This window comes from Eptatretus burgeri, chromosome 20 (assembly GCF_056783735.1).
Source record: "Eptatretus burgeri isolate ZD-2024b chromosome 20, Ebu_testis_v1, whole genome shotgun sequence".
Classification (NCBI taxonomy): Eukaryota; Metazoa; Chordata; class Myxini; order Myxiniformes; family Myxinidae; genus Eptatretus; species Eptatretus burgeri.
The window spans coordinates 2,486,319-2,510,843 of record NC_140980.1 but is presented as its reverse complement, the minus strand read 5'-3'; the positions used below and the strand labels follow the sequence as shown (position 1 = coordinate 2,510,843).

The window sequence follows — 24,525 nt, the reverse complement described above, 5'->3', positions numbered from 1 at the left end:
CAGTCGGCTGATGTGAGAATCCTTTTCAAATCTCTCGTCAATCGGATGAAAATTGAGGATTTTAGAAATCCCACCAAAGTTGATGACATTTGGCCTATGTTGACCTTTTGGTAGATCTTGACCTCAATAATAATTGGTGGTTGAATTCAGTCGGCTGATGTGAGAATCCTTTTCAAATCTCTCGTCAATCGGATGAAAATTGAGGATTTTAGAAATCCCACCAAAGTTGACCTTTTGGTCGAACTTGACCTCAATAGTAATTGGTGGTTGAATTCAGTAGGCTGATGCGAGAATCCTTTTCAAATCTGTAGGCAATCGGATAAAAATTGAGGATTTTAGAAATCCCACCAAAGTTGACCTTTTGGTCGAACTTGACCTCGATAATAATTGGTGGTTGAATTCAGTAGGGTGATGTGAGAATCCTTTTCAAATCTCGTCAATCGGATGAAAATTGAGGATTTTAGAAATCTCACCAAAGTTGCTGACCTTTGCCGTATGTTGACCTTTTGGTCGATCTTGACCTCAATAATAATTGGTGGTTGAATTCAGTCGGCTGATGTGAGAATCCTTTTCAAATCTCTCGTCAATCGGATGAAAATTGAGGATTTTAGAAATCCCACCAAAGTTGTTGACATTTGGCCAATGTTGACCTTTTGGTAGATCTTGACCTCAATAATAATTGGTGGTTGAATTCAGTCGGCTGATGTGAGAATCCTTTTCAAATCTCTCGTCAATCGGATGAAAATTGAGGATTTTAGAAATCCCACCAAAGTTGACCTTTTGGTCGAACTTGACCTCAATAGTAATTGGTGGTTGAATTCAGTAGGCTGATGTGAGAATCCTTTTCAAATCTGTAGGCAATCGGATAAAAATTGAGGATTTTAGAAATCCCACCAAGGTTGACCTTTTGGTAGATCTTGATCTCAATAATAATTGGTGGTTGAATTCAGTCGGCTGATGTGAGAATCCTTTTCAAATCTCTCGTCAATCGGATGAAAATTAAGGATTTTAGAAATCCCACCAAAGTTGACCTTTTGGTAGATCTTGACCTCAATAATAATTGGTGGTTGAATTCAGTTGGCTGATGTGAGAATCCTTTTCAAATCTGTAGTCAATCGGATGAAAATTAAGGATTTTAGAAATCCCACCAAAGTTGACCTTTTGGTCGATCTTGACCTCAATAATAATTGGTGGTTGAATTCAGTAGGCTGATGTGAAAATCCTTTTCAAATCTGTAGGCAATCGGATAAAAATTGAGGATTTTAGAAATCCCACCAAAGTTGTTGACATTTGGCCTATGTTGACCTTTTGGTAGATCTTGACCTCAATAATAATTGGTGGTTGAATTCAGTAGGCTGATGTGAGAATCCTTTTCAAATCTCTCGTCAATCGGATGAAAATTGAGGATTTTAGAAATCCCACCAAAGTTGTTGACATTTGGCCAATGTTGACCTTTTGGTAGATCTTGACCTCAATAATAATTGGTGGTTGAATTCAGTAGGCTGATGTGAGAATCCTTTTCAAATCTCTCGTCAATCGGATGAAAATTGAGGATTTTAGAAATCCCACCAAAGTTGACCTTTTGGTCGATGTTGACCTCAATAATAATTGGTGGTTGAATTCAGTAGGCTGATGTGAAAATCCTTTTCAAATCTCTCGTCAATCGGATGAAAATTGAGGATTTTAGAAATCCCACCAAAGTTGACCTTTTGGTCGATGTTGACCTCAATAATAATTGGTGGTTGAATTCAGTAGGCTGATGTGAAAATCCTTTTCAAATCTCTCGTCAATCGGATGAAAATTGAGGATTTTAGAAATCCCACCAAAGTTGACCTTTTGGTCGATGTTGACCTCAATAATAATTGGTGGTTGAATTCAGTAGGCTGATGTGAAAATCCTTTTCAAATCTGGAGGCAATCGGATGAAAATTGAGGATTTTAGAAATCTCACCAAAGTTGTTGACATTTGGCCTTTGTTGACCTTTTATCCCTCTGATGTCACGATCACGAATCATATTCAAATCGCCAGAAATCACGTGACCACGTGGATAATATTAAAAAAGGACGAAGAGGAACATGTACAATCAGTTGATAACATATCCCTAATCGCATACTGTAAAACATTTACTACAATTGGATAAGGACTTTGTAGGACCGGGTGGCGACTGACTTTAGAGTCCAACTTTGAAATGTGGTTTTCCCAAGAAGGATCGTTGCTAAGATTGAGACCCAGGAGATCGAATGACTGAACTTCCTCAAGATGATTGTTCTATGAAAGTGGATAGTGGGGGAGGGGGGGTAAATAGGTGTGGCAAGTCCAGTATGGTCCGAGTGTTTCCAGTAGGTTATATTGCCATGTGACAGAGACCTGTCAAGAGTAAGTCGTTTGTTAACCCATGAGGCCGAGGAGGCAGCGTATGTAATTTATAGACAGGGCAGACAGTAATATTGTACGTGTAAACACCTCTTGTTTGAGGTGCGTGTTCCGGAGAAGTACTTATAACAACTGCCATGGAGTATTGGATGGAGAGAGAGCTGAGATTTCAGACCGAAGATAAATTTACCTCTTCAGGTAACGCAAACAACCTGACGGAGCTCTTGACGTCACACAAGAAATACAGAGCTCACAGGTGCAGAAATGGGCACAAATATTTTGCAATGATCGATCTTCTGTACTCCAAAAGGAGCCGCCTGTGCGTGCGTGCGTGCGTGCGTCCATGCATTCGGGTTCTACCCATTGGTTGAGGACTTTCAGTGGGAGTGAAAGGGGGGACATGGGGGATTTTGAGGGCTTGAGTGCTGTTGTTCCCTTTGTTATGTTGTGTCCTGATCTGTTCTGTGTCCTGGCTCTTCCACGAGCCTCTCCCAGGATCGACTAAAGATTTAATGAAGACGTCGAAGAACCAAGGATCGAAGCCAGGAACCAAAGAGAAAGGGACGGTGCGACCGGTGGAATCGGAGGTACGAGGCAATGCAAGTATGCCTCCGCATGGCCAGAGGCCGTTTGGACCATCACTCGTGTGTCATAGCCTGGTTATTGTACATATTAATTCACAGAACTTAATCCGTCCAATTAAACTTCGATTTTAATTGTTTGTTTGTTTACTTCCACTTAACATACAACTCCTGTAACGATAATATATACATGTAGACAAAAGAGTAACGTGACCGGATAGGCCCACTGAAAGGCCGGATCTGAATCCGGATCCTAAACCAAAATCTCATGGGCTTGTTCTTGTCACCGAACCAACTCATCCACCTGGTTTTATCATAACTCATCCACAACGTTTTGAAATATCATGATGTAATTATCATTTCTGGCCCCCTCTCTCAATGTAGAAGAACCACCTTGGAAATTAAAAAAAAGATGTATTCCCGGGATCTGGATTCGGATCTTCACCAAAACCGGAATGATTCGTCCTCGTCACACTCCCAACCTCTCCACCAAGTTTCATACGAATCCGTGCACAACTTTTTAAGACATCCTCCTCAAAGACAAATCGACAAATGGGGAGGTGAAAACATAACCTCCATCCACCTTTGGTGCCTGAGCTAAAAAAAAAAGATATTTAAAGATCGCAAGAAAAAAAATTAATTCCAGAAGTTTAACGTCCATCCGAGGGACGTTGGTGCAGTGTCTTTCACACCGCCTTATCAAGAACGTTACATTCGTTCATCGTGCCTGTTGTTTGTGTCCTTTATGACATCCTTAAAAACAGGACGTTTAATGTTTGGAATGATTTTCAATCTTGTTTGACGACCAGACAGGTAGATGAAGTAAAACAAGGACAAATGTGTCCAAGAGCCACGTCCTAAAGGTTTTGTCTTCACCAGAAGAAGAACAAGAAGAAAAAGAAGAACAAGAAGAACAACGCGCAGCTCTCTTAGAGCCACATCTCGCTACGCGAGACGCGACTAAAAACAAACAAACATCTTTCTCCTCTAAACGGAGTAGTTATGGAGGCGGCAATAATGCACACCTTCTGTCATCGATCCGGCATGCTGGGACCAACAATCCGCATTTGTCACATCTGATGGGATTCCAATGCTCTAATGGTGGCGAGGTGCTCCATTTGAAACATGTGTTGGTGTCAAAGCCAGCGACGAATCGCTAATTCATAGCACGAGGATGATGAGCTGTCGATGGACGCAAAATGATGGCCACGACCCACTTGACCAGAAATTTCCGGGACACGCCGTGTCGCTTACTCCTCATATATGGAGGACTCGAACCCACAACCTCTCCTCCCCCAACTCATCTCACCCGCGCTAGATCTATGAACCCCTGGAATCGGTGACTTCTCGGTTGAATCACCCTGACGACGATCAGATCTTCGATCCAGGAAACAACACCCTCATCAACCTGACGCTCATTGGAACGTTTCATCTGCAACATCTTCACAATGCACATCACCGAGGAGAGCACAATGGATGTCCAAGCAAATACCCCCCTCTTGAACACACACGAAGGAACTTCCTGACAATATGTTAGGCAGCCTCGATATTTGCAGAAGGTAACTTGGGGAATTCAAAAACAAAGTACCGGAAGATAATTGCCGGTTAATGAAAGTGAAAACCCCCCCAGTTCGAGTGTCGCCCCCTTTTGGCTGTAACTTCATGGCTGATGCCACAATCGCTGAGAGTTCATTCGAGCCGAGGGATGGACCAAAAAATGCAGGACGCAACCTTTGCCTCGTCTGAACACCACTTCACCTGCTTTTTTTCCATTGTCGCAACACCGATGAAACACATTTTGATAAACTCAACTATCCGTGCCATTCATTGTGCTCCGCAAGAAACTTTTCATCGAAATTGGTTGCGACAGGGACAGGATCCAGGTGGCTCATAAAACCTTGCGGCACGTCCAATCTTTTTCAGCACTCCATCACAGATCTTTGTACTCCAGCTGGATTGTCCCACACCATCACCCACACCTTAATCAATCATCTTCCGACCCCTGCTCTTAACTTCCCTCCTGGTTTTTTTTTCGTGTGCAGAGCAAAGATAACTGGCTTGTGCTGTGCGCGGTGACATGTTCTCCCGCCACTGCCTTACAATCCCTGATCCTCACCACCAACAAATCCAATTCCATGCTCTCCACCTCGAAAATAATTATGTGTCTTCCGAGTTACTGTTATCCCCACGCCATGAGTGAAGTGATGGTGGTGAAACGGTTTACCTGCGTGTGCACACATCAGGTAACCACATTGGATTGGCAGGGCTCGAAGCAATACTCAAGTCGTTGCGGTATCAAGCTGATGTTGATGACAACCGTGGAACAGGTTTCCAAGGAATCCTGCGCCTCCCTCTCAAAGTAAGCCTTCATTATTATTATTATTATTATTATTATTATTATTATTATTATTATTATTATTATTATTATTATCCCTTACCCGACATGTGTGTGCGGGTGTGTGAATGTGAGTGTTTGTGGTGTGAATTTTTACTCCATCATAATTCACCACTCTTTATATATTTCAACAGACTGCTCTCAATTCGACCCTTCCTTCATCTCGTGAATAAAAAGTCCGACTCTTACAATGTTTCTTCTCTCCATTCTCTTTTTTACTTTTTTTGTATTAATGTCGAGGCTCATATGAGAGCTAACACACACACACACACACACACACACACACACACACACACACACACACACACACACACACACACACACACACACACACACACACTAAGGGGGCATGAGAAAAGATGTGCGGGAGAGGGAAGGACATAACAGTGGGGAACAGAGACATTCGGAGATCTGTGGAAGGGAGAGGGATGGGACGGGGAACACGGGGTATACAAGACGGATACTTCATGGACTTTCAGGTCCTTACACGACAGGGAATTTAAAGGAGGTGGGTTTGGGGTGGATGAACGCAGGTAGAAAAGATCACGATTTTCGATGGAGGAAGATCAGAGATGGTGGTGAACAGATGTTTTGAAGACCTGGAGCAAAGAATGGGATTGAAGAGAGTGAGGGAGTTTGTTCCAAAGATGGGGAAAAAGAGGAATGAAAGAGTGAAGATGAGCAGTGATTGTAGATTTTGGTAGTTTTACCAGAAGGGGGTTGCTGGCGGACGTTAAGTGCCCCATGTATCTTCGACACAGCAGAAGGGGGCGAGGCCTGAGAGGAGACGGAAGAAGACAGAAAGACCATCGACCTGCCTGGATATGGCTCTGATTTCATGCCTGGCTTTGAGGACATCCATCCATTGTTGGGAGAGTAGAAGCAGCATATCTTGGGAAGAGTGACCCGGTCTGAAACCAAATTGATGATCGGAAATCAAGCCATTGGAGAAGAAGAAGGATTTAATGTCTGATGGGATGATGGATTCCATAACCTTGCTGATGATTTGGAGAAGGATAATTGGTCTGGTGTTTCAGGGATCTGTTTTTGGCAGATGACCAAGCAGATGGCAGATGACCTTGATGAAATGAGAGGGTGAATAGGACGGAGATAGGGTGAGCAAGAGCAGATGAGCAGGTTTTTAAGGCACGTGGGCTGATGCCGTCTGGACAGCTTGCAGAATCGGAGTCGAGGTATGACAGCAATCTCTCCACCTTGTCAGGAGAAAAGGACACAGAGTCCAGGGACAGGTGTGTGTGACTGGGTAAGGTGGGTACAGCAGACGATGGGTTTTGGACACAAGAATTCGATGCAAACACCGAGTTTAGGCACAGCACACATTTAAACATGAGGTGGGAGTGGAGGGAAGCCGGAACCAGAGGTATTCCTGGGGGTATGGGGGAGTGAGTGCAGTGCAAGGAGAGTGAGGAATAGAGACTTTGATCTCAGGTCTCAGGAATAGACGAGGCTCAGGTCTGTCATACGGGAGGAGGTAGTAAACAGGGAGAGATATTCGGGAGTGAGAGACGTTTTGAAGGAGGAAGATTTCTGTTGAGAAGATGATGTCTGGTTTGAAGATGGCAACCTGTATGGAAAGATCTGTCAGGTTTGAGCAAAGACCCCGGATATTTGAGGTCAACACTGTTAATGAAGAGGGAGGGAAGGAGGATTTGGGTGCGAGGGGGGGTAGTGAAGGGGGAGGGAATAAGGAAAGGAGAGTTGTTGAAAGAGTGTGAGGCAATGCAGAAGAGCTCGGGGAGAGGGCCGTGTGAGAAGGAGAACAGGCTTGGTGGTGCTGGGTTGAGGTACAGTGGGGCGTAGTATGAGAGGGGCCAGAAGGCAGTTGATGATTGGAGAAGGTGAAGTGATGCGAAATGTGGAGGAGGAAGTGTGAAGGTTGCTTTGAGAGGGAGGGGTGACTTGGCACTGAAGTTGGAAAAAAAAGGACGATTGATGGAACACGAACAAGCATTGCAAACTGGGATTTATTATAATCTTTCGCTTTGGAATGCGACTCAGGACATAACGTGAGGGATGCGATAAAGGTGAATTAAGAAGCGAATAGGCAAATCAGATCAGGTCACTCGACCCTGAATACGCTGCTTCTGCTCTCCCAACAATGGATGGAGGTCCTCAATGCCAGACATGAAATCAGAGCCACATCCCAAGATGTATCACATGCTTTTGACACGGTCTGGCACCCTGCCCTGCTCAGCAAACTATCTTCCTCTGGGATCCAAGGCCATCTCCACTCATGGCTCGCAGACCTCCTCTCCTGTCGCAGTCACCGTGTGGCCCTAAATGGAGTTCTTTCATCCCCTCTCCCTGTCCAGGCTGGAGTTCCTCAAGGTAGCATTCTGGACCCTGTTCTTTTTCTGGTTTTCATCAATGATCTCTCCGACTCTCTGGAAAATCCTCGTTATCTCTTTGCTGACGACTCCACCCTCTGCCGCACCATCTGTCATCCCTCAGACCGGCAAGCAGCAGCTTCTTCACTCTCTGCAGATATGGGGAAAATCACAAACTGGTCCAACACGTGGAACATGTCTTTCAATCCGGACAAATCTCACACTGTCCCTTTGTCTCTCTGAAAGGACAGTCTGGAAAACCCCCCCATCTACTTTCTCAACAAGCATCTTGAAGAAGTCCTTTCATTCAAGGTTCTGGGTCTCACAATCTGCCATGATCTTTCCTGGGAAATCCACATTTCCAACGTGGCCTCCAAAGCCAGTCGCCTCTCCCTTCCACAGATCTCCTCATGTATCTGTTCCCCACTGTTTTGTCCTTCCCTCTCCCACCACTCTTGTTTCCTGCCCCCCTTATTGTGTTTTGTGTGTTAGCTGTCATACGAGCCTCGACAATGTATATATACAAAAATAAATAAATAAATTAAGTCACCACTGAAAAAGAAAAGACACAGTACGAGCACAGCCAATAACAACACATAGAGCATGTGGTGTCACAACTTCGCCACCATGTTGTTTGGCACAGTGAGTCAGGCGAGGGGGATTTCAACCATGTGATGACTTGCCATTTTAATTACGCCAAAACAATTGCATTTCTTCACCTTTTGTGCGATAGTTTTTGCAAAAGGAAACCGATCATAGTAACTATAACACTTTCCCTTATCCTGTCCTTTTTCAGAATAAACTTCAAAAAAAACAGTGTATTTGGGAGCACGAAGAGCAATGTCCATTTTCATGAAACTTCCAGTACCATCCATACCTTCGACCCCGGACAATTCGACCCAATATGTTATTATTATCCCCCGTTGGACGTACTCCAAAATGGGGGCTCGTGGACTTTCGGTCTCGACTTTCATGCGTGTGCGTGCGTCCAAAACCATATCTCGGACGCGTCCGCACCGATTTTACTCATGCTCGGCAAAAAGACAACACCTGATGGTATACTATACGTATGCACATCTTATTATTTCGCGATGCCATCAAATATGGCCGACTGGCGACCATTTTCGCTGTAAAAAAAAAAACACCTGGAGTCGAACACGTCCTCGACCATTTCTCGGGCAAGCATTTACGGATCTCGTTCAAACTTGGCACACGGGTAACGAATGATGGATTTCGTACGCACGTCTTGTTTTTTTGTTTTTTTTTCCTGAGATCAGATTCAAGATGGCCATTCTATTACTTAAATGCGTCCCCAACCATTTCTCAGACGTGCATGGTCCAATTTTGTTCAAATTTGGTCCAAGCACAGTACACGACGGCGTACACGTTCCCCTCACTTTATTTTGCAATCTCATCAAAGATAGCCAACTGGTAGACTGGAGGTCATTTTAGTTGTAAACAATTTTTAGCCGCGTCTCGCGCAGCGAACACTGGCTCTAAGAGAGCTCCGCGTTGTTCTTCTTCTTCTTCTTGTTCTTCTTCTTCTGGTGAAGACAAAACCTTTATGGTGCGGCTCTTGGACACATTTGTCCTTGTTTTTTTTTTTTTTTTAAAGACAAAATGTGACAGCCCCCATTGTTTTATTAACCTTGCTGTAAGGAGTTAAAGGGCTAACCCATATATATGTACAACTAGTGGCCATTTCAACTTGCGGTGTTCAACATCAGGTTTTTTTTTCAACTAAAATGGCCGGCAGTCGGCCATCTTTTGGATATGATGTCGAAAAAAAAAATGGCGTGCTTATGTAAGCCATCATCCATCGTCTGTGTGCCAAGTTTGAACAAGCGCGGTAAATGCATCACCTGAGAAATGGCTGAGGACGTGTTCGACTCCAGGTGTGGTTTTTTTACAACTAAAATGGCCGCCAGTCGTACGTGAAATTCGAAAGTGAGTAGTGCTAACCAAGATGGCGACACTTCGTAAGGGTTATCCGGTGGCCTGTGTTTATTTATTTATTCATTTATTTATTTACAATTTTGTGTTTAGTCGCGTCTGTCGAGGCCAGAACTTTTACACCAACTTGAGCTTTTCTTCATTGAACCTTAATGTTGAGAATATGGAGAACACGAGTTAATAAAATGTACCGATTGTTTTTTTCGCGGTTCTTTTCGTCAACTTGAGTTCGAGTGTGGAGTGACGTGGACGGGCTTTGCATTTATGAGATGCGTTCCAGTTACCTCCACCACCGACGGTGGACGGAAGTCGTGTCTTCAGCGCCGTCTGTTTGTCTGTCCGTCTGTCCGTCTGTGAGTAGGATATCTCAAAAAGTTATCGACGCATTCACAAACGAAACTTCGTGGACGGGTTGGGTGTCTGGAAATGACGAGTTGGTTCGATCTTGGTGAAGATCTGGTTTCCAGGTACGACGATTGTTTCATTGTTCTTGCCGTTGTCAGGGGAACGCCTTTCCAGCAAACTGTGAAGCCTTCTTGAACATTGAACGGATGTTGCCGGCACGAGATCCCATTGTGTGCAAGAAAACCAAGGAGGGAACAATCCCATATTCCTCCTTTTTCACAAACCAATTAATCAGGATGAGAACAAAATGGTTGTTCTCGTCCGTTTAAAAAAAAAAAAATCTTCATGATTTCATTTTGTCATTGTATCACAAGGACCACTCCTGTCTGACACATTCATGGATTCAATTACTTGTTGATGTTTCAGTCGCTGACCCTGTGTGTTTGTGCTTATTTGAATAATTTTGAATGTGAAGGATGAATGCAACGACTAAAATGTACACAAGAGCGTCCATCATCTCACTTGAGGTCTTACTTCAGTTTGGGCAGCTGTCTTCTCTTTCCCCTTCGCTCGGAGAATGAATGTGAGTCGTGGGGTTCGGGGATCCGTACTCGTCCACGACCGGTTTCACCGGAGGGAAGTGCTCTTTGACTGTCTGTCCATCTGTCCGTCCCACATTTTTCCCATTACCCCTTAACATGTTCAACTGAAACTTTGTACCTGGCTTCATTCCAATAAGTTGCAGAACAAATGTGAGTTTCAGGGTGTCTTGTCAATTTTTCACAGAGTTGCCCTTTTTTTGAACTGACAAAATATCACATCGGTCAGGGATATGTGTTGCAAAGCAATTATTGCTCTTGTTATTCGTGATTTATATCAATTATTTTGATCGTGGGGTTAAGAGCCTGTTTTCTAAATTTTCAGATGACACGAAGCTTGGAGGAAAGAGGAGGAGGATGACCACATTCAGGGAAGTATTGATTGGGCATAAGATTGGTGGATTCCATTTCACCTGAAGACATGTAAGGTGCTGGGGATGGGTAAGAATAATGAAAATGGAAATTACATAATATACAAGGGGGAGTCTTGTAGCGTGTCACACAGGAGAAGGAGCGGGGGGTGGTAATACATATGGGGGGAAAGCAGACAGGGCAAGTACCAGGTAACTACAGGTAAATCTAATGGGGTTTGAGGTTGGATTCATGGAGGTATAAATTATAAATCATCGGAGGAAGGGTTAATATTATTGAGGAAAGCGATCGCCACCATCTGCTTGAGCACCAGCGCCAAGAGCAGTAAGACTTTATTATTATAAATATTATTATTATTTATTTATTTTTGGATACAATGTCGAGGCTCATATGAGAGCGAACACACAGAACATTCAACAACGGGAGCAGGAGATAAGAGGGGAGGGAGAGGGAAGGACAATCAGTGGGAAACAGAGACATTACGAGATCTGTGGAATGGAGAGGGATGGGGCGGGGTACATAGGGTAAACAACATGGACACGACAGGGACTTTCAGGTCTTCACACCACAAGGACTGTCCTTTACACCAAAGAGGTCAACCATAGACCGAACGCAGACGAGAGTTTCGGCAGGGGCTGCTTGCAGCTTATATTGATCTCTGTAAAGCGTTTGATTCAGTGACTCAGGATGCCCTATGGAGGAATCTTGGTCTTCGTGGGGTGCCACCAAAACTGATCGATCTGATGTCTGAACTCTACTCTGGTACTGAGAGTGCTGTGAAGTGTGGAGGTACCATCTCTGACTTATTTCCAGTTGTTACTGGAGTTTTTCAGGGGTGTGTACTGGCCACCACACTTTTCAGCACTTGTATGGACTGGATTCTATCGAGGATGTCGGAGACATGAAGCTGCGGTGCATCGTTTGGGAATGTCAAGATCTCGGACCTTGATTTCGCAGATGATGCCGTCATCTTTGCGCATACTCTGAATATTCTCTCCTCGAGATGCTGAATGAGGAGTCGGAGCCGCTGGGATTACGGGTTTCTTGGGTCAAAACTAAGATCCAGGCTTTCAATGACATCTTGGATGCTGCTGTCTTGTCTGCACCTGTTTGTGGTGAGGATGTTGAGGTTACGGAGAGATTCACTTACCTTGGCAGTGATATTCATGTCTCTGCTGGCTGTGAGTCAGAGGTCAATAGACGTCTGGGTCGGGCCTGGGAGTCATGGATTCACTGGATCATGGGGTGTGACGCTGTCGGTACCTGTGCGGGAGGATGAAAGTCCGAGTCTTCAGGTCCTTGGTGCTTCCAGTCTTGCTCTACGAATGTGAGACTTGGACTCTAACTGGACACAAAGTATGACCAGCGATAGCTAAGGATAACTGAGATGAGCTGAGATAGAGACTTAATTACTTTGGTACCAGGTCTTTTCGGAGAATCCTTAGCTATCGCCGGTCGTACTTTGTGTCCAATGAGCGGTCGCTGAGAGACTCAAATGAGATTTGTTACCTGGGGATGGGTCACGGACTGCATCATCCATGAGCGTCAGCTGCTGCTGTGTGGACATGTGGCTCGTTTTCCTGACGTTGATCCTGCTCATCAGATTCCCTCAGCGAGGAAGCCTCGTGAGTGGAGGAGGTCAATGGGACGACCACGTGCCTCTTGGATGCAGCATCTCAAGGAGATGGGGATGGGCCAGGCATCTGCCTGGAGGATGACCAGACGGATGCCCCTGGAGTACCGGCGAAAAGTGGACACAGCGACGCGCTGCTCTTGCACATGTTCCCACACAAGACCTGACATGATCGACATGGCCACCATAATTTAACATCAGGACCTTATCAGGACATCAAGACCTTATGTTATCACCCAAATTTTGCAGCATTATGACTGGTGGGTCTGGAGAAGAAGATTTTTGAAGGAATTTACCTCGATTTTCTCCTTGAGGTCATTTGACTGGAACGAGGTTTGTAATTTCTGTTTTCAGTCAGGAGAGGAACGTTGTTGCCAAATTTCAGCCGGATTGGCCCAGCGGATTGGGAAGTCAATCAAAATTCAAGTCAAATAGAAGAAGTCAAACCTGAAGAAGATAGGAGAAGTCAAAATAGGAGATGGACGGATGGACAGACCTAAAGCACCCTGTGGAAAAATGGGGGCGACATATCTCAGAATGAGCGGGCGGGAGGGACGGAGAGGAGATGGAAGAAGACAGAAAGACCACCGATCTGCTTGCGGTGATTGAGTGAGAGGCCCAAAGACTCAACCTCATCGCGGGAGATGCCAATGACCGAAATGCCTTGGATTCCAGAGCGTGAAGCCGAGAAAGGTGGGAGGCAGGAGCACCAGCCCAGAGGGGAGAGCAGTACTCCATCAGGCAGTGGAAGAAAGCTTTGCAAGTGGTCATGAGCTCACTTGGGCTGAGGAAGGACTTTGCACGACGGATGATTCCCAGTCGACGACTGGCTTTGGAGGCCAGGTTTGAAATGTGGCTTTTCCAGGAAAGATCATGGCAGATCGTGAGACCCAGAAGCTTGAAAGAAAGGACTTCTTCCAGAGGATCGTGGAGAAAGTGGATGGGGGGGTTTTCTCAATGGTCCTTTCAGAGAGACAAAGTGAGAGTGGGAGATTTGGCAGGATTGAAAGACATGTTCCACGTGTTGGACCAGTTTGTGATTTTATCCAGATCTGCAGAGAGTGAAGAAGCTGCTGCTTGCCGGTCTGAGGGATGACAGATGGTACGGCAGAGGGTGGAGTCATCAGCAAAAAGATAAAGAGGATTTTTCAGAGAATCAGAGAGATCATTGATGAAAACCAGAAAAAGAACAGAGCCCAGAACGCTATCTTGAGGAACTCCAGCCTGCACAGGAAGAGGGGATGAAAGAACTCCATTTAGGGCCACATGTTGACTGTGACAGGAGAGGAAGCCTGTGATCCATGAGTGGAGATGTCCTTGGATACCAGAGGAAGAGAGTTTGGTGAGCAGGGCAGGTTGCGAGATCGTATCAAAAGCACGAGATAGGTCTAAGGATATGGCTCTGATTTAATGTCTGACATTGAAGACCTCCATCCATTGTTGGGAGAGCGGAAGCAGTATATCCAGGGTAGAGTGACCTGGTCTGAAACCAAATTGATGATCGGAAATCAGGAGAAGAGGAAGGATTTAATAACAGAAGCGATGATGGATTCCATAACCTTGCTGATGATTGGGAGAAGGCTGATTGGTCTGTAGTTGCAGGAAGCTGTTTTTGCACCTTTTTATGCAGGGCAGTGATGTTTGCTGATTTCCAGGCAGATGGCAGATGACCTTGAGCAAATAAGAGGGTGAATCGAACAGAGAGAGGGTGAGCAAGAGCAGAGGAGCAGGTTTTTGGGACACGTGGGATGATGCCGTCTGGACAGGTTGCAGAATCTGAGTTGAGGTTTGACAGCAAACTCTCCACCTTGTCAGGAGAAATGGACACAGAGTCCAGGAACAGGTGAGTGCGACTGGGTAAGGTGGGTGGAGAAAGCGATGCGTTTTGGACACAAGATTTAGCTGCAAACACCGAGTTTAGACATTCAGCCTTTTCATGTGAGGAATCAGCAGTGCGGACATTTGAGGTAAGGGAGGGGATGGAGGGGGAACATACACCAGAAACAGATTTGATTAGACAGCACCAGGATTTGGAGGAGCGAGAGAGGTTTGAAAGTTCATACTTTTCAGCTCAGAAAGATGTTATTTTCTTGCTCTCCTGAGGGTAGATACACACTTGTTCTGAGCTTTATGGAAGGAACTGAGATTACCCTCAGTTGGGTTTGTTTTCCATGAGGCAAAGGCAAGTTGTTTCAGGACAACTGCCTCACCACAAGCTTCAGTGAACCAAGGGCGGGAGGAAGGGTAAGACAACTGAAGACGAGAGGGGATAAATCTGTGCATGAGGGAGAGCAAGTTTCTTTGAAAGAATTCCCAGGATGAGTTAATGTTTGAGAAAGTAGTGATAGGAGACCAGTCTGTAAGTTTGATGGCTGCTCGGAGACCCTGCCAGTCGGCTTGAGTGAAATGCCAGACTCGACGGCGGTGAGGTGGTTCTCTGATAATAGTCAGAGAGATGTCCACTTTGACAAGGACGTGGTCAGAAGAACTGATTGGATCGGAGGAAGAGCAGCAGATATTGTCAGGGAAATTTGTCAAAATCAGATCCAGAAGAGATGGAGTACCATTGCTTGAGATCCGGGTCGGGAAGTTGACCGATTGAGTCAGTCCCAATGAGTCGCAGAAAGCTTTTGCTGAAGTGCCATGACAGGTGAGAGAGGTACCCACACCGAGCCAACTGGCATGATGACAATTGAAGTCACCACATATGAGGAAGAGAGAGTTCGGATGAGCAGATAGAAGATGGTCCATGTTTTCGGATCGTGAGGTGTGAATGGAGTCATCACTGTTTGGTGGACGGTACAGGACACATATAAACATGAGGTGGGAGTGGACGGGAAGCCGGAGTCAGAGGTATTCCTGGGGGTGTGAGGGAGTGAGGGCAGTACATGGAGAGTGAGGAACAGTGTCTTTGATGAAGAGAGCAACTCCTCCACCAGGACGAGGCTCAGGTCTGTCACACCAGAGGAGGGAGAAACCAGTGAGAGATACTTGGGAGTCAGAGACATCATGAGGGAGGAAAGATTCTGTTTGGCAGATTATGTCTGGTTTGTCAGTGGCAACCTGTATGGAGAGATCTGAAAGGTTTGAGCGAAGGCCCAGGATATTTGAGGTCCACACTTTTAATGAAGAGGGAGGGGAGGAGGCTTTGGGTGCAGAGGGTGGGAGTGGAGGGGATGGTAGGACAAGGGAGGAGGGGGGGAGGTAAAGAGGGTTGTTTGAAGAGTGTGGGGGATTGTAGAATAGCTTGGGGAGGGGGCCGGATGAGGAGGAGAAAAGTCTCTGTTCTGCTGGGGGAGAGGGGGGCAAGAGAGGGGGCAGAAGGCAGTTGAGGATTTGAGGAGGTGGAGTGATGAGATGGAGGTGAGAAGGCAGGGGAAGGAGGCAGCTTTGTGGATCAGAGGGAGGCAACTTTAAGAAGGGTAAGTGAGGCGATGAATGGTGGGAGAAGAGTGAGTGGGGAGAGTTGAGGAAGAAAGGTAAAAGAGGAAGATGACGCATTATAAGAGAATGTTATGATTTTTTTTTTTGATCATCATGATCATCAGATTAGGTAATGGAAGTGTTGTAGAAAAAATCGTGAGTTAAATGATGAATTTGGATCGGTAAACGCAGGGGGTGGAAACAGATCACGTGGTTACGGGAGAAGCATGACTGGTTACTCCTGTCAATCAGCCAGATGTGGGCGGGGCTGCGAGACACATTTGCCGGAGGACCAATGTGTGGACGTGGTTAACGGTGGAATATTATCAGGAAGTGGGAAACAAAACGTACGTCCTATTCAGAATACAAGATCGTCCATAAAGTACGTACAGTGCCATGACAATTTGAGCACGTCTATAAAGTTTGTACGACAACGTTTGTAAATCAGTAGTAGAACATCTTCATTTCAAGCAGTTTGTGTAATCTGACATGTAAAGTTCATTCCAACCACTGACTCACCGATTGATATTAAAGATCGGGACCATCCGGGTGACGTAGAAAGATGAAATTTTGGTGCTGATGGACATCAAAGCCGATACTCCGGGAAAACTCACAGAACCATCGGAAAACGTCCGTAAATGAAAATAAATAAATGAAAATGCAGGTGAGCAACATGAGACAATGGGGAAGCACGGGTCGTTATTGCTTACAATGTGTAAGCATACCCCGCTGGTATATTTTTAAAAAGTAAAGAAAGAAGTTATAAGAACATTTTTAAACAGGAAAAAGAGCGCAGATTGCAGAACCTTGCCAGGACTTGTTTTGTGTGCTGTTTGTGTCCTGGTTTGTCATGCAATTAATAAGAGACATATTGTTATTCAATTTAATTTAGAATGGGATTAAAATAAATTAAATTCAAATCAAATGGAAGACCCAAATAGGTACGGTTCTGCATTGGAGTAATCAGCAGGAACCGGAACAATCAAAAAGCAAAGATGAAGTAATCAGGACGAACTTGGATTGGATTCACATTTCAACTGCTCCTCCTCTACCCTCAAACGCATCTGGGCACAGCCCCCCCCAAAAAAACATCAAAAATAACCAAGATCAAAAATAAAAAAAATTCTGCCTGCCAGACCATGTGTCCGATCAAGTTGAAATTTACATCATGCATTTCCCATCACTACTGGATCATAAATGTGAAGTTTCACTTCGATCGATTAAGCGGTTCCAGAGAAAACATTATTTAATATATTTTTCCTGAATCCGATATGGCTGCCAAACAATGTGACCTATCAATTGTTCCAAAACAAACTAGTACACACACCGAGTGCGGAACATTTGTGTGGTTCCCCCCTTGAGGAGGCCACCATTTTGTAACCATGCCAATGATAACACATGTTCGGTGTTGTCATTTGAACATATTGTCCCAATGATGCATATTGTACGTTGGACGTTCCATGGATTTATTAAATAAATCTGTGTCATCTTCATAATAATTATGATGTTTCTTTCCTCTGTCCATTTTTCCATGTAAAACAAGTGCTGCGGAACAACCCGGGATTTGAAAAGCTCTGTCCCGATCAAGGCTTAACGAGAGACGACTCCACGTGTTGTGAGGTTACGGAACAAACCTTGAATGGGAAAAGATTGTTCTCGAAATCTGGGATATATTATGATGTGGGGAAATTTTCTGTTTGTTGATAAAAATGTTTTGTTTAAAGATAAGAGTCCTGCTCTTCAATAATTTTTTAGAAACATTTCAACCTTGTTTGTCATTTTAATAAATAATACACTTGAATAAAAACCTGTGTCGTGTCATTGGATGAATCCGTGCTGTCAAAAGGTCCCAGTGTCGTCATTTACACAACTTACAGGGAACAACTTGTAAAGTTTCACAGATTATATTGTTGATCAAATAACCTTTCTGAACCCAAGAAACACCCTCTTGAAATGAGTCAAATTCACTGATACACCTTGTACAATGACACACACAAACACACACACACACACACACACACACACACACACACACACACACACACACACACACACACACACAGCAAAGACACACACGCCTCACATTGAGCACCCACGGAACCACAAATGTTTGAATGTTGTGTTGGTGTTGACCGATCTCACCCATGTGTTGAGAAAGGGGTTACTGTACTCAACAATTAAAATCAATATTATATATTTTTAAACATAAAGATATTTTAAATCAATATAAATTCCCTCGATATTAAACATATTCCATACACGATATTTAAAAAAAAAACTGTGGGTGAGTAATCTGTTTGTTCGTGTGTTTGAAGCTAAACACTCTCTATGTATGGGGGGTGTGGCAGTTTGCCCTTGCAACCACATCGAAAATCCCATTGGACACGTTCATTGGTTGATGAAACCACGCCCACACCCGATTTCAAAAATCCCATTGGGCAAGTTCATTGGTCGGTGAAACCACGCCCACACCCGATTTCAAAAATCCCATTGGAAACGTTCATTGGTCGGTGAAACCACGCCCACACCCGATTTCAAAAATCCCATTGGACACGTTCATTGGTCGGTGAAAACACGCCCACAACAGATTTCGAATTTTCCGTTGGACAAGTTCATTGTTGAGACAAGATTTTTATAATACTGAATACACTTTTCTCTACATTTTGTTCTGTACGTGGCTTGTCCCTGCAAGTCGGACAAAAGGAAACCCTTTTGGTTGTGTGGAGGATGTGGTCATGTTCATGCGATGATGAGACCAACCAAGCATGAAACACTGAATACGGGTCTTCACCTCGACTCACTTACTATTTAAACACCACACGATGGGGAAACGGTCGAAATGGAGATAAACAAGGACGTATTGAGGAGGAAATGTAAAATAAACAAATAAAATAGAGGAAAGGCAGGAGGTGAACAGAAAATGGCGGGAAGGGAACGGTGAACATAAAATGGCGGTTGTGATGTCGTGGCACCATCATACAAAATGGATCTTAGATACAGGGGGACGTTTGACCCATCGTTTCTTCGCTATATCAATTCCACATCAATTCAATCGATCAGTTTATCGGTTTAATCTGACTGGGGAGGAAGAACAAGCGGACAGGGACAGAGACATCGGTTTCGGACAAGTCTGACCGTAACGAGCACTCTCAGCGCCCTCGATCTTCACGGCGATGTCCCAGGTGCTCTGCCGGGTCTTCGGCTCCGGCTGTACGAGGTCTGCATGTCTGTTCCATCGGACACGTCTCTCCTGGACACAGTCGTTAACCACACTACTTACACCAACGTTCCTCCAGTCTGACGGGCTCACGTGACCACGTGACCACGTGACCACGCCCTTTTGCACGGATCGAGCCGTCGGCGCGCTCGTTCGCCCGAGCCCCGCCCTCCGCATTTTGAGATCAAGCCGCGACGGAGAACCCACCTCTCTCTTCCCCTCCCCTTCACCCCACTCCTTCCAAATTCGGATGGCAAATAAAACGAGATGTGTGTGTGTGTGTGTGTGTGTGTGTGTGTGTGTGTGTGTGTGTGTGTGTGTGTGTGTGTGTGTGTGTGTGTGTGTGTGTGTGTGTGTGTATATGTATATGTGTATATGTATATGTGTATATGTATATGTGTATATGTATATGTGTATATGTATATGTGTATATGTATATGTGTATATGTATATGTGTATATGTATATGTGTATGTGTGTGTGTGTGTGTGTGTGTGTGTGTGTGTGTGTGTGTGTGTGTGTGTGTGTGTGTGTATATGTATATGTGTATATGTATATGTGTATATGTATATGTGTATATGTATATGTGTATGTGTGTGTGTGTGTGTGTGTGTGTGTGTGTGTGTGTGTGTGTGTGTGTGTGTGTGTGTGTGTGTGTGTGTGTGTGTGTGTGTGTGTGTGTGTGTGTGTGTGTGTGTGTGTGTGTGTGTGTGATTTGTAAAAACATTTGTTCTTGATATTTATTCTCATTTCCCCAATATTCCCATTGAATGATCTCGGTGGTCCTTCAGCACAGGTGATGAACCCCTCAGGTCGAAACCCACAGTCACACAGCACCCCGGATGCACAAGAGTAACATTCGAGGAGTGAAACTTCTCGGGGTTCTTCCTCAACGCCATCGGGGAATGCGGACCAGAGGCCCCACGTCGGAATTGCACAGGTATTCACAGGTGTTTCGTCATTTTAGGAACTCGAGAGTTCATAACACACATTACCCTGCACAGTCTTGAGAAACAAGAACACGAGCGGAGTCTGCGAGCGGAATTTTTGATTGGTCGTCATGACGTGAAATTCTGCAATATTTTGTCCAAGTACTGGAGTCTGCAAAGCCGAAGGGTTTTGAAAGTGTCACCAATTCGATTTGTGTTCTGCAGTGTTCATGCATGTAATTCAATTGAAACAGGAAGAAGAGTTTTGTGTGGTGTTTGTGTACTAGTGTGTTCCCTAATTAATAAGAGACATAACTCGAACTTCCACTTTATAACTGCTGGCAGTGATGACTGGGTACCAAGACCTCCCGCTTTGATCGGACACCTGACCCTGACTCATGACATTATTATTCAGTTGAATTCAGAATGGGATTAAAATTAATTTAATGGAAGACAAAATCGGAACAGTCCTGCATCAAAGTCGTCAGAAGGAACCCGAACACACAAAAAGCAAAGATGAAGTCATCAGGAGGAACCTGAGTAGGATTCGGGTTTCAGCTGCTCCTCCTCCACCCTCAAACCCATCCAGGAACAGCCAAGTGAGCTTCATTCAAATCAAAAAATCAAAAAATCAAAAAATCAAAAAGAACGCAGATCAAAAAAATAAAAAATTCTGGCTGCCAGACCATACATCCTATCAAGTTGAAAGTTAAAACATGTGTTCCCCATCACCGCTAGATCATAATTGTGAAGTTTCACATCGATTGATTAAGCAGTTTCAGAGAAAACATTATTTAATACTTTTTCTTCAATTCAATATGGCTGCCAAACCATGTGACCTATCAATTATTCCCGAACAAACTTGTACACCCATGGATTGGGGAACATTTGTGTGAAGTTCTCGATCTGTCTCGCCGTTCTGGAGAAGAGGATTTTTGGATAGTTTCAATATAGTTTCAATATAGAAAAAAGAAAAAAAACAATATGGGTGTCGAATCACGTGACCGATGAGGTCATCAATATTTTTTTTTTCTTCTGCAGAACATTTTATTCCGAGATGACCCTCAAAAATGTTCATACTGTTCAGATGTTGCGTTCTACATTTGCAATTATGACGTCACGACGAAGGCACTTATGACGACATAAAAACACACTCCTTCGGCGAGGGTAATTAAATGAAGATATTAAGAGTTGGAGGAAGAAAAAACTTGTTCGGAAGTTCAGTGCCATTGATGCAGCGTGGTTTTTAACACGTTACATCAGCCCTTCGTGCCTATTGTGTGTGTTCTTTATAACATCCTTAAAAACAGGAAGTTTCCCGTTTGGAATGATTTTCAATTCTGTTTGAGTGCCAGACAGACAGACGGAGTAAAAAGAAATTACCTCACTCAACTTTGCGCGTGTGCGATCGGGTCAAATCCATAGCGAAAGTTCTGTTAAACGACAGGTTCGTGAAACTATTCATGCTCAAAATAAAACATTCAATCGAAATGAAGTTTTTCATCGATCATAAACAGATGTGCGTAGACAGACAGACAGACAGACATGGGGTAATAATTGCCTCATCTGTACATAATGGAGCAAGTGTATGTGATCACGTGTGTATGTATGTATGTCCGCTCTTCACCCATTGGTTTGACAGCTGACCTGACGTCACCCACAATTGTCACCTGAAACACCTTCATTATAATTCGCTGATGGTGTCAAGAACCAACTTACCTGGAAATGACCACATGACTACATTTCATTTTCATTGATCTGTGATCAGCAATCACAAGGGTAGGCAAGGTATCAAAGTGGTTAAGGTGATGAACTGCTAATCCATAGTTCTTTGCACACATGGGTTCGAATCCCACCCTTGTTGTTTTTTAATGTTGTTTCGTGAGACCCCATCACTGAGAGGAAGACTTTTGCCGACTTCACCTTCAAATCCACTGCTTCTTCGGAACGTTTTGAAGACTCCCCGATCGACCCAAGGACCAATCGATTGAGACTTTCTCAATTCTGCTTCTTTGTTTCACCCATGAATGGCATTTCAGTTCCATAAACACGTGATCATTCTTCCCCTAAATGGACACTCAGACCTGCTGTTATCATATGCACATGACTGTTGCGATCATCCATTCACGTCCCCCTCGCAAACATTAAAGACCCAAAAGACCTCCCTCTCATAACCAACATCGAGAAAAGTGCTCCCTCCCCCTTTCTTCAAATCCTCAAACCCCCTCCCAACCCAATGTCTTGAACTCTCCCCCACCCCTCCCCAAAAGCCTCAACCCCCTCGATCCCAACTCTGTCCTCTCTCTGCCCTCCCTCCCCCAACCCAGGCATCCCCTCCCTCTTTCTTTTTCAAGTCCTCAACTGCCCCAAACCCCAAGTCCTCAACCCCCCTTCCAACCCCAAGTCCTCAATCCTTCCCAATGTCTCAATCTCCCTCTTCCAACTCCACACACCCTCACCCCCAACTCTCTGTCCTCCCCTCCCCATCTCTTCCCGTTCTTCACAACGTTACACAGAGACCAATACCAATCATCACCAATGATACATGTTGCGATAACTGTCAATAGGTATCCGAGGATGTGGTCATTTTGTGGTATTTTCATGAATAAATGGTTGTTGTTTTGCAATAAATGTAATAATTCTGATTGTCAGCACCTCCTGAAACATCCCCCATACCGATATGTGTGATGTCACGTGTGCATTCCTTTTTCGTTTCAGTTTTCTGGCCCACGAAGTCGAAGCTCAGGTCACCAAAATCCACGCATGTCGCATGCTGCGAGTGGTGCTGCTGCGAGAGGACAACACTATTATCTTGGAGATAACTGGCATGTACCAACGAGCTGGTGGTCCCCTCCAAACATCACACCATCAAGGGGGCATCGATCGTGGTGCGAGTGGTTTTGCCAGAGCACACCATATTGATCTTGGGAAGAGGAGTGATATGGGCGAAAGGATGGATCGACATCACTCAGGAATGGGAGATCATTCTGGCAACCATCCACCGCAAAGACACGGTCCCTCAAGCGGTCCGCCACAGACAAGCTCCGCTTCTGTCGCTCGGCAACCTGGGCAACCAGACCATTAACATCAGGTTGGGGAAAGGATTAAATCGCGTCGCATTCTGAAGAGAGATCAGGCTCTTCCATAGAAGGGAGTCATACACCTGATTCTCCAGGTAGTAACACACGTAAGACATGGGGCTGACCCTCCCCAGAAATGAGAGATCGACTTCCTCCATGTGCACCACCAAGAGGTTGAGAAAACCATGGGATTTATATGGAGGGGACCTCGCACGGATTTAACTTTACCAGCTGTTTGGAGAACCTGGATCTTGTATTTTACATGATGTGTCATTTTGGTCACGTGGGGAGTCCGTTTTGTGCTCCACGTGGGATTTGTTACACAACTTCATCCAATGGGGCCACAAGTCGATCTGTAAATCTCTTATTTGTAACTTGAGTTACCAACACACAAAGGTTTTATGAACTGAGTAATTAAAGTTTTTGTGTTGAAATCGTCCTTTGTTCATCACTTGGTATTGTCATTTCAAAATGTGGAATAAAAGTTATGAATCTGGAAGAATGTGTTCAACTTAACGATATATCCTTCACTTGTACAACATGACGTCTGCACAAACATACGGATGAGAAAAGGGCGATGAGAGCGACTTGCACCTTAGCATCTCCAGGAAAACGAACTTTGGGAGTGAGTTTCAGTTCCAGGGTTTCATGCCCTTTCATTCATTTTGGTATCTATCTTCATCGTGGGAGGAATAAACATAAGACCGCGTGTCCTGACGCTCACCTGGATCAGGAGAAAGTCACCCAAACCTCCCCGCAGACCTCCTTCGACCCTGAATTTTTAGATGCCGTGAACAAACTTAGGTACATCACGAATGATGAAGGTTGTGGTCAAGTTTCAATTAAATTATGTGTGTAGTTCGGAGAAGAGAGCAAATAGCTAATTTGGGGGTCAAAAACGCTCCCATAGACCCCCTTAATGAGCGCAGATTTTGATTCGGTCAACACCCCTTCGCTGGGCATCAGATATGAAGCTTGTGGCCAAGTTTCATCAAAATCATGTGTTTGGTTCAACCGATAATGACTCAAGTGTTTACGGATTGACTCAATGACCGACACCGACAGATCGCACGAGCTCCCCGGACTAAAGTCCAGGTGAACTAATAATGGCTTGATTGCCAATGCTTCAGCTTCGTTGTAATTTGCTAAAAGTCCAGACAAGGTGGCCGAGTGGTTAAGGAGATGGACTGCGAATCGATTGTGCTTTGCACGTGTTGATACAGATACACGTCAGTACAATTTAAAAACATTTATTGAATAAACAGATTATATGTGCCA

At 44.6% G+C, this 24,525-nt stretch overlaps 3 long non-coding RNA genes across 6 annotated transcripts in view; 2 read left to right on the top strand and 1 right to left on the bottom strand.

Annotated features, from left to right (window-relative positions):
• LOC147008319 (uncharacterized) overlaps positions 1-17,849 on the top strand; it is a 30,308-nt gene extending 12,459 nt beyond the window's left edge. For 2 of the 3 annotated variants that reach the window (XR_015053504.1, XR_015053505.1), the window contains 3 exons: positions 2,869-2,960; positions 5,198-5,313; positions 10,154-13,261. This is a non-coding gene — a long non-coding RNA (uncharacterized LOC147008319). Of the gene's footprint in view, positions 1-2,868; positions 2,961-5,197; positions 5,314-10,153; positions 13,262-17,565 lie in introns of those variants that run through there. The other variant, XR_015053506.1, reaches the window with a different exon arrangement.
• Positions 1-19,342, bottom strand: part of LOC147008318 (uncharacterized) — a 134,516-nt gene extending 115,174 nt beyond the window's left edge. Inside the window, exon 1 of one of the 2 annotated variants that reach the window (XR_015053508.1) lies at positions 19,158-19,342. This is a non-coding gene — a long non-coding RNA (uncharacterized LOC147008318). The remainder of the gene's footprint in view (positions 1-19,157) is intronic. The other variant, XR_015053510.1, reaches the window with a different exon arrangement.
• A 65-nt stretch (positions 19,343-19,407) lies between these two features.
• On the top strand, positions 19,408-23,653 carry LOC147008317 (uncharacterized). The gene is made up of 3 exons (XR_015053514.1): positions 19,408-19,508; positions 20,030-20,178; positions 22,886-23,653. It is a non-coding gene; the product is annotated as an uncharacterized LOC147008317 (long non-coding RNA).
• Positions 23,654-24,525: the final 872 nt, after the last annotated feature.